We start from the raw sequence: 9,706 nt of genomic DNA, 5'->3' as shown, positions 1-9,706 counted from the left end.
GATATTTATACAGTTTATTTTGTAAACAAACAAGAATTTCATCAATTTATAAAAGAGAAACATTAAACATATATCGTTCTGTTGTTTCATTTTATACAGTTTTAAATACCGTCTGCAACTTCTGCATGGCGAATTTATAAAATAAAGTTCTATGATATTGGAAGCGAAAACATGTAGGCAGAGTTATAAGCCTACATGTATTTACATGTACTTCATGATGATAAGTTAACCTGTTGTTTCCTGGCAACTTCCATCACGGCTATGACTCGGCATGATCATTTATAAGCGAGGGTGGTTTCGAGGCTCGAAAAATTTACATGTTCATGTCAGGGTACCGGTGCGAGTCTTCATTAAAATCCTACAACAGAAATCTCTCAAGTGAACAAAAACTCCGTCAGTTCGTTTTATTTTATTTTACACACACTGAAGGTAAATAAAAGACGCAACCTACCTGCACTTGGTCTAAATCTGTCCTACTGTCTTGAATCGTACAACCACGAGTCCTAACGATGAACATACCGTTGTTTCTTTCCAAAAACATGACTAAGAGCTTAACGTTAACTTGACCCATCATATCCACCATCAATTCTCTCAGATCCTTTGAATTTCTGTCGAAATCAGTGATCAACAATTGCGTTTTCAACTTAGTAACCTAGACCGACGCCAGTTTCCCCATTGTTGATCGCGACCAAATCACACCACGGATGTAGTTTACTCCGCTCCTCTTGTCGTCATTTCAGTTAACTTTACGCTCTAAATTACCTTTATTTTACACGTGTTTCGTCTTCTTTTTTTTTTAACATTTTCAATTAAATTTCTATATCTTATATTCTCTTTGATATTGTTCCTAATTTTTTGTTCGATAAAACTCTTACGAACTATATTTTGTGTTCTACGATCGTTATTTTGGTCATCTGCTACATAATCATGGAAGCTCGGTAAGAACACAAATCAAAATAGAAAATATAAATATAAGATATAAAATATCATTTTTGAATGTTATTGGGATATGACATGAAGTTGGTACGTGATCAAATCTATAGGATTTGATCAAGTGACCAACTTCATGTCATATCCCAACAACATTCAAAAATGATATCTTATTTCTTAATTGCAGTTTGGTTGTGATGATGGTATCTTATTCTATTTAGTTTTCTTTTCTGTGTAAATATTATATCGTTCTGGGAAAGGGACAGGTCGTCCCGAGAATTGGACAATTCACTGTTGTTCGTGTCGTTGGTCATTTTTAGTGCTTTTTATATCTTTATTTATTTGACCTCGTATCTACCATTAGATCCAAAACTTTGGATGTTGAGTGTTGTTGGATTCTAGTGATATATGTAATTTATGATATATAATACATATAGACAATAAAAACATACAAATAGATTTCTGGTCAGAAGTACAAGTTATAAAAGTTCAGAGTTTGAAAATGAGAAGAGGAAAAAAAAGATGCAAGCATACAAATCATGGAGTACAAGTTACATCGTATATCTTTATTATAAGCATACACAGTATTATCAGCAACTTAAAGGACACATCTCGTTTTCAAAGTATACAAAATTACATGTACATGCAATTTGTCTTCTTTATGCTTATAATAATTAATTCTAATAGATCGTTCGCCGAAATATTGCGATAATTAACCATAATACAGACTTAAATCTAAGCCCTGGTTTCAAAAAGTCTAGTTAATTAATTAGTTAGGTAGTCACGTGGTACAGTGACGTCACATGCACCCTTCTTCGATCAACTGGTAGTGAAAATAGTGGGAGACATTTAAAAACTCAGCTTTTAGGGGCCTAATTTATTCACCATTGGCAACATTTAAATCGATGTTGACAAATTTTCTTAGTTTTATATGTTTTCGCCACCTGTGCATACAAATAGCGATGTGAATACCCAAATATAGCGAGGAAAACGTGTATGAAATTGACAATATTGCGAGTAAATAATGTTTATATGGGTCGCTGTCTACAAACTATTTGGTAATGAAAGATGAAGATAACGAACAGTGATCAATTTCTCACCTCCTATAAGCAATACAAAATAGATAGTTTGGCAAACACGGACCTCCGGACACACCAGATGCAGGATTAGGTGCCTAGGAGTAGTAAGCATCCCCTGTCGACCGGTCACACCCGCCGTGAGCCCTATAATGTTATTCCTTTATACATCTGTAATTGGCGCTGTTTTTCTAAAATAAACAGTGCAACTATTTTTTTTTAATTTTTGGATTAGACAAATTATAATACGTTACATTGTTGACAACTAGGCCCTAGGCCAAGTTACTGGCACGGGTTCATTTCGGAAAGAAAGAAAAAGATAAAAACACACAAATCAATAAAAATAATGAAATTTAAAGTGAAAATCACATTATTTTATTTTATTAAAGCAATTTTATTATTATTTTTGAATTGTGATCTGCATGTCGTTAGGAAATGGGAGCAGTGTTATACTGACGCACTCAAGATGTTACGAGTTCAATGAGGAAATAATTTTATAATTCAATTTAAAGTTAGGAAATACAATTATATTCTAGTGTCTATAATTAAAAGTTCAATCATTATTTGTATCTTTAAATTTTTTGTAAATCTACATGTACCAGTTGGTAGAACCTGGGAGCACAATTTATATATTGTTACAAGGTGAAGGTCAGTTGATCCGAATGTGTACTGAATTTGAAGACCAGAACAGAATTATGTAGTGTCTAGCTTCGATATATCTATTTTCTCGCAGTTTATCTGGGTCTCTGTCCAGACGGTTTTTAAAAGGTGACTGGGTGTTTTTTTTTAAGGTAAAGTTCTTGCTCCAACGAAAAATTATCCATGTCTTTTTTCTCATACCTTTCTTCAAAAAATTGAAAAATACTCAGTCTAAATCCTTTCTACCGACAATTAGTACACCTCACCACGGCAGAAAACACCTTAATGCAATGTTATTTACAAGGTGTTAACATGATAATTGGTTGTTGTCTTTTGTCAATTAAATCTAATTTCTTTATGAAATGGCTAATAGATGTTTTCAAACCCGAGGGCGCATATGACGTCACACAGAATGGCGCATAAAACAGCGAAAGTAAATATGCATATCGTAAGATTTGAATTCCATCGCTTTCAAACTCCAAAACTACGCAAAACATTTCATTAAAAACACATTTAAATTAGATGAAAAGAATTAATTTTGCTGAAAAAATGAAAAAGTTTAGAAACATGCGTTGTGTCCTTTAAGATCGATTTGAAAAATTAAGGAACTTTGGTCTTACAAAATAGTGTTTGTTAACACAATTGTTTCGTATGTGAGAAAGTGAACTACCCTCTAATATATCGGAATAATGAAAATCATCTGTTATATTTCCCTTGTTACACTCTGTACATAATTTTTCATTCCAGTTCGACTGGTAGACGGTGATTTAAAGTACGGAATCCTAAAAGTATTTTCATGAGTTTAAGTGGCATGATCGAAGTTCGATTTAAAACGCTAATACACAACTCCTTTAGATGAAATATCAGTTTTAGCATGTCACTTTCACATAAATTGGTCCTGTATCCTTTGTTTAAGCAATATTAATCCATTTATGATCCTTAGCTCAAAAGCACTAGCCAAGTGGACTGCACTCGTTTTTTGCTCAAAGCAGGCAAAACAGTACAAGTTTGAGAATAGAAAATGTCATTTATTTAGTAAATGACGAAAAGTATATACAGTACAGGGGGTCATTAAAACCAAGTAAAATTTAAGATCATATGCTGCAAATGACTAGATGACCCCCTGTTACATACATCTATAAAATTAACATTGAGAAAGAGAACATATATACACAAAATAAAAACATCCGATAGGGGGTCTAACAAGATGACCCCCTATTGCATACACATATGTAAAAAGACTAGCATAAAATATTGCCTGCCCATAAAATAGGGTGGGTAGCAACAACAAATCAAGGCCGATTGATTATATGAAAACTGGATCAATCCTAGCATTAGACACTATACACAATTACAGACAATCCATGAGTTCACCATTTTCTGATTCAGAATATTTGACTAAATGTCTATAAAATGCTCGTGTTTTTATTTTCTGGGCCAATAATCAATTTACACTAATATATCATTTTTGTATGGAGAAATGACGAAAGTCTCAGCATATAACGTATATTTTGGGCTACAACTTTTAAATTTTTTTAAAAACTTTTACATGAAAACGTTAACAAAATCAAGGTTTTCAAAACCCCTTACTTCACACCATATAATAAAACTGACACAACCGTTTTATTGGAAAATGAAATAATGATCCGATAAAACTATGCTTAACTCTCTTCAACCTACAATAACATCTCTAATTAACGCTCTGAAAATTCAGTTCCTTCCAACTTCAAGGAGACAGTTGTAACACCGCTGTTTAACAAACCAGGACTAATCAAGGAAATCCTGTCGGCAATATTTAATCATCTCTAAAATTCTTCAAAAGGTAGTGGCTAAGAGAATGGACGATCATCTTGATTTGAATTGTCTCTGTGACACAGTGCAGTCAGCATACAAAAATTGGCATTCTACAGAAACTGCCTGCGTCCATCATGACATTACACAGGCATTAAATAATGGGTCATCTGTTGTCCTCGTGCTTCTCGATCTATCTGCTGCATTTGATGTCATTGACCATCGCATCTAACTTGACAAGACGTGATACAGCTTACGAATAACATGTGGTGCTTTAAAATGGATCCATTCTTACTTAGAAGAGCGCTGTCAATCTGAATATATTAACTCTGTCAAATCCACTGAACGAGGTTTTTCTTTTGCCGTCTCCCGAGGGCTGTTCTTGGACCTAAACTTTACTACTGGTTTTCCAAACCAATCGGAACCATCTGTCGACAACACGGAATGAACTCCCACTGTTATGTGGACGACTCTCAAATTTACCTTGTATTACAGCCAATAGATGGATGGAATGAATGCTTTTTAAGATTAGACGATTAGTTCATGGATGGCTATAAACTTGTTGAAGCTGAACCAGAACAAAACGGAGCTGATCATTTTCTCTTCAAAATATGATACAGCAAAAATTCCACCGCACCACCTTAAAGTTGGAGAAAACAACATATCTGCTGCATCGTGTACACTTTGATCCCTATCTCACTTTTGAGAACCATGCGTCATCTATTATAAAGGTATGCCACTTTCGTATTAGTAATATCGTTCGAATTCGCCTTTTCATAACTACAGAAGCGTGTAAGACTCTTGTCAATGCACTTGTTACATCAAAACTTGATTATACGAACTCTTCTGTTCGGAATGAGCAAGACCACATTGGACCGCTTACAGAAGTTACAGAACACCGTATCCAGACTTGTGTCGAGGACAACGACGCGATATCATATTTCACCAGTCTTAGCGCAGCTGCATTGGCTTCCAGTGAAGTATCGTCTTCGATACAAAATCTTGGTGTTTACCTTTTGCTCGTTGACGGGATGTGTTCCCGAATATCTACAGGAGCTCATTGACATGTATTCCCCATCCCGACCACCAAGATCTGAAACATCACTGAGACTCACTGTGCCAAAAATTCGTACAGAGTCTTTCGGAGAACGCACGTTTAGTTGGACTGCAGCCAGTTTTTGGAATGATCTTCCGAAACTTTAAAGCTGCCAAAAGCATTAACGTTTTTAAAGAAAAACTGTTTGAAACCCCACTTTTTAAAAATTACTTTCCCTGACTTTTAAGTCCAAGTTTTTCTCAATGTCCGTTTTTAATGTAAATTTCTAAATCTTTTAAATGTTTTATTACGTTGATTTCTAATACTCTACATCAACAATAAAACGTTAGCTATCGATCTTAATTGTAGTGTTTTATTTTGATAATTCTACAGATATAAGTTCTTATATCATACTGTCATTTAATTACATTTGAATGTTAGCATCGGCTTTTATATTTCAAAACAACATTTCGAGACCAAGGAGAGTTATCCTGCAACATACACGAAAAACAAGAACTCTATTTCTATTCTACTACGGCTCAGAAATATACAGTCGATCGTTTTCCTTTATACATGTAGCTACGAATTAGGTCAATGTGACGTCATGACAGCATCCCACACGGCCTACATTGTTTTCTGCAGACGAAAACGGTGAGATGGTAGAGGTATTCTAAATCTATTTTGAAAAAATTATTTGGAGTATTTAGTTGGATGTTAACGGATTATATAAAAAATTGCTTTGAATACACAGTTCAAGAAAAATTTGTTTGTGCATCGTCATGTGTATCGCTCTTGGAATGCAGACGATTGGTTTATACTGAAGGACAAATGTTCTTCAGTCATTTATTAATTTGTTTTCCAACATATATTGATTAGCAAAAAACGAAAAGCAAGCAAGATGAGTATAAATTTTTCTCATAATCAGTTATAACGTATGAAGGTATATCGCAAAAATAATGACCACGGCATCCCTTTGAACTTTACAATAACCGTGGTAGAATCAATGCTACATTGATTGATGGTACCATGCTTTTGTCATGTATTGCTTAATGTTCTTCTCCACAACAAATTCAAAGCAAAAAAAGTGCAAATGTTAAATAGTTATGAAAATAAGTTTAAAATTGTTCATTTCATTTTCATGTTTTGCAAAACACATAGGCCAAAAAGCATTCTTATTTAAACCTCTTCTTTAATTGTAAGTCTATGGTTACCCCTAATATAGTTTAACTTCAGATTCACTTTCCTAGATTAAGAGTTAAGCCTTACTCTTTGCTTTTCTTTGCTACTGAAATTGATTGTAACGTTTTAGGACTTGCATCCATTTCATTGAGATGACAGTGTTGTCATCGGCATAATTATAGATGGAAGCGTTTGAAACAAAGTAAAACTATCATTTTAAAAGAATTGAAAAAGAATTAAAACAGTATCGGTCTAAATATTGAACCCTGAGAGACACCTTTGAGGATAAGTTACAAGGGCCTAGAAATCTACTCAATTTTCACATGCAAAGATCTATCACTAAGATGGCTATCCAGAAGACTGACGACTTCATTTCCGAGAACATAGTCTTTAAGCATTAAGAGAAGCACACCATCTGGGAGATAGTCGTAGGTATTCGAAAGATCGATAAGGTCTGACCAGAGTTCTGACCATTTAAGCAGTTGCAGACAGATCAAGGTGGAGATATCTAGCCATCGACTGAAGCACCTGACGGTGCGGGCAAGATTGGATGAGTGTGGGAGTTATGTGATTGATCACTGTTCACTTCTCATGTATGAAAGGTGAAGATAACGAACAGTGATCAATCTCATAACTCCTATAAGCAACACAAAATAGAGTTGGACAAACACGGACCCCTGGATATACCAGAGGTGGGCTCAGACTCCTAGGAGGAGTAAGCATCCCCTGTCAACCATGTACGTATTTATCTATATAAGTAATTCGTGATACACTTTTTGTGAATTGGCAAACTATATAGATTGTTATAACGACCGTAAAGTTTGCGATATCCTGACTTTAAATGAGAATGTTGAAACCCCTGTAACATCAACTTATATCGATTAAAGAACTGATGTGATTCAATGTATGGTAACCTTACCTGAAACCCGCTTAATTGTCTTGGATAAGACCTATCTGTGTTGAATACAAATTCAAATCGCTTACATAATATACATTTGGAAATTTTGTTTATCCACCTCAATAAAAGTAGTAATAGCAGCAGTTTTCAGGCGAAGTGGAATCACCCTTATTTTTGAAAATAGGTTTCATAATACCTATTGACCATTCACTTGGAACCAAAGTACTATCAAGTACAATATACAAGAAAATCTTCTATACAAGTGAAACATAGTATTTAATGTTGATGAAATATGCTTATTTACAATTATGTCAACAACAGATGCTATATCATTTCTATAATTTCAGATTAACTACTTTTATGATTTAGTTTTATCTAATGCATTAATTGACTTTCTTTGTATCTAATTCTCCGTTAATGTCGTGATTTGTTTTATTAATGCCTATCAGAAATTCAAACAGCGTCCGTATTTCCTTACAGAATTTAAAAATATTCCAGAAACAAGTTTACTAATTAAGATATCATTGTGCTTTCGGATACAGTTATCTACAACTGTTTGTAATATTTATTCATTTCTTTAACAAGTTGTTTGTTTTCTTTTGATTTAAACCCGTTTCGATTTCATCGGGATGAATTTTGTTAAATTGCTAAATACAATTGGATTTTGCTAAATGATTTTCCCTTCATTTAACATTCTTTATGGAACCACGGCTGATTTTGTTTTCTACAAATAGAATGTAAACATATAGCAAGTTCCAGAAGTTTCTTATGCTGCATTCTTAAATATATATAATTCATAATTTAAAAAAAATCCTTTTTGAATTATGTCCATGCGTCAAAGCATTATACAGTAAAATAGTCTTTGAGGTTTCCAACTTCGGCATAACTCTGGTTCCTTTTTGATTTCGATGAGCACTTTCTTCTGAAACTTCAGGCGGGATATAAACTACACCACATATGATATATCAAAGTAAAAAGATGCTGGAGTTCTTCATCGAAAGTCTTCGGTGATCAGGTTTTTCTACAGTCTGTCCCTTTGTTAGCTGACCGGTTTTTATATTTTAGGAGAGAAAATTTATTCAGTTTCTTCTACACGAGAAGAAAAATATCTTACTGTGACCTTCAACTTGACATTTAGATATATCAACGACGTTTTATCTATTAACAGTAATCATTTTAATTCATATGTTGATTCTATATATCCCAGTAAACTCGAAATAAAAGAAACCACAGAATCTTCCACATCTGCTTCATGAAAGGTGAAGATAACGAACAGTGATCAATCTCATAACTCCTATAAGCAATACAAAATAGAGAGTTGGGCAAACATGGACCCCTGAATATACCATAGATGGGGTCAGGTTCCTAGGAGGAGTAAGCATCCCCTGTCGACCGGTCATATCCGCCGTATATATTATCTTAAACATACTAGTATATGTAGATGTTAATGGAAAACTATCAATTCAACTTTATGACAAGAGTCAATTTGAGCTTTTCTATCGTCAATTTCTCATATTTAATTAGCAATACCCCGTTATCACCGATGTATGGTGTGTATGTCTCTCAACTGATTCGTTGCGCAAGAGCTTGTTCTGCTTATGGTGAGTTTTTAAATCGAGGCAGGCTACTGACAAACATGTTGACGGTGCAGGGTTCCAACAGTCTCGTTTAAAGTAAGCATTTCGCAAATTCTATGGTCGTTATAACAATCTAGTTTGCCAAATTCAACCTGCCATTGGGTCAAATGCTGTCTGACGCGTTTCATACCAATTATTAGGTCGATCTTGGCACACTGATTTTGACTACGGATAACGATCTAATTTACAAATACAACCTGTCAATGGGTCAAATGCTGTCTGACGTGTTTCATATCAATTGTAGGCTGTTTTTGATATCCTGGTTTTGACTACGGATTACTTAGTTTACCTGATCAAGATATAGGTCTCATGGTGAGTGTTACCGGTCGACAGGGGATGCTTTTTCCATCTAGGCACCTGATCCCACCTCTGGTATACCCATGAGTCTGTGTCTGCCCTACTCTTAGTCTTCTATTCGTTGTAGGAACTTATGAAATTGATCATTGTTCGTTATCGTCGCCTTTTCTATTTAATTTCAACCAAAACATGCATTAACCATCACTATTTATAATCTTAACAT

The 9,706-nt window shown here is 34.4% G+C and overlaps 1 long non-coding RNA gene across 1 annotated transcript; it reads right to left on the bottom strand.

Moving 5' to 3' along the window:
* On the bottom strand, positions 1-695 carry LOC125663967 (uncharacterized). The gene is made up of 2 exons (XR_007365683.2): positions 452-695; positions 1-358 (listed from the first exon to the last, which is right to left on the bottom strand). It is a non-coding gene; the product is annotated as an uncharacterized LOC125663967 (long non-coding RNA).
* Positions 696-9,706: the final 9,011 nt, after the last annotated feature.

The sequence above is a fragment of the Ostrea edulis genome, chromosome 1, assembly GCF_947568905.1.
Source record: "Ostrea edulis chromosome 1, xbOstEdul1.1, whole genome shotgun sequence".
Taxonomy (NCBI): domain Eukaryota; kingdom Metazoa; phylum Mollusca; class Bivalvia; order Ostreida; family Ostreidae; genus Ostrea; species Ostrea edulis.
This window is presented reverse-complemented; position numbering and strand designations above follow the sequence as displayed.